Raw genomic sequence first — 1251 nt, 5'->3', positions numbered from 1 at the left:
CCATGAGTCTTTAATGCAGGCTGTTTGTGTGAGTCCTGCCTTAAACAATACACTTGTCACTGCTCAAACTGACATTTATATTCTAACTGAATATTATTTTGTTTCAACTACAGTCTTCAGCAGTAAAACTTAAAAGATGAACGAAATGAAATAACAGTTTTATGAAACAAAATTAAACAATATCTTTGAGACATTTGTAAAAATGGGTGATGTTTTTAAACAAGTGTTGAGCTGTTCAGAGTCCTTCGTTCTGTTCACGGTTCAGTGGGGTGTGTGTATGTGTATGTGCGTGCATGCATGTGTGTGTGTGTGTGTGTGTGTGTGTGTGTGTGTGTGTGTGTGTTGAATCAGGTAAGCAGAGCTGAATCTGCAGTCTGACTTTAAATGTGAAGTGTGATCACCAGGAGCTGCTGTTTCCTCAATCATGCTGGACTCATGAATGTTGAGCACAGGCCTTAAAGACAAACAGGTGAAACGTTAATCAAACTGTTGTTTTATTTTAACAAATGAGATGAGTACAACTGTTACCTTTGAGTTGTGTTAAGAAGACCTGATGATGCACACAGGAGACAGATTGACTGAAAACAGACAGTGATGTTTCTCTGCTGCAGCTGGACTGATCTGTGCTCATCCAGTCCACAGGTCACACACAGTCTTCTTGTGGAGGCACAGAGGAAGACATGCAGGCATGAAGAAGAAGGTGTTTGTCTGAAACAGAAAGTAAACGTACATTAATGTCAAAGTTAAAGATGTTGAATAATTGATGTACTGTGATCAAATACCTTCAGAAGTGCTGCAGGAAACACAACCATCTCCTGTCCAGAGCAGTTTTAAAGCCAGATGTTTGTAAAAACTGACTCAGCTTTCTGTGGATGTTTGAGTCTCAGCTTTGACGTGAAGGACCCACAGGAGAGGAGTGTCTGCACAAAGACAATGTAAAAAAAAACATAACTTTATCCTGTAAGTGTTGCTTTTGAAAAAAGAGAAATATTTTCTTACCTTCTATCTGTTTCTTGATCCCTCAGCCCTGACAGGAGGTGCAAATGTCTGATGCAGTTCTGTTCTGTCCAGCACGATGATGATGAGGATGCTCTCAGGGCCAGCATAGGTCAGGTGATGGCTGACAGGTGTCATCTGATTCAGGATAGCAGGTTGTAGAGCAGCAGTCTCTATGTGGTGGGTGGTCCTTGTGTGGTCCAGCTCTGATGGGTCGGGTTTGGACCAGCAGTTCATGAACATGTTGAGGTGTTG

The 1251-nt window shown here is 41.6% G+C and overlaps 1 long non-coding RNA gene across 1 annotated transcript; it reads right to left on the bottom strand.

Annotated features, from left to right (window-relative positions):
• Positions 1 to 365: 365 nt before the first annotated feature.
• On the bottom strand, positions 366 to 1092 carry LOC106511751 (uncharacterized). The gene is made up of 4 exons (XR_001309554.1): positions 1000 to 1092; positions 783 to 920; positions 529 to 708; positions 366 to 454 (listed from the first exon to the last, which is right to left on the bottom strand). It is a non-coding gene; the product is annotated as an uncharacterized LOC106511751 (long non-coding RNA).
• Between the last annotated feature and the right edge of the window lie 159 nt (positions 1093 to 1251).

The sequence above is a fragment of the Austrofundulus limnaeus genome, unplaced genomic scaffold (assembly GCF_001266775.1).
Source record: "Austrofundulus limnaeus strain Quisiro unplaced genomic scaffold, Austrofundulus_limnaeus-1.0 Scaffold3174, whole genome shotgun sequence".
Taxonomy (NCBI): Eukaryota; Metazoa; Chordata; class Actinopteri; order Cyprinodontiformes; family Rivulidae; genus Austrofundulus; species Austrofundulus limnaeus.
Note: the sequence above shows the minus strand (reverse complement) of the source record. Positions and strands in the feature narration are given on the sequence as shown.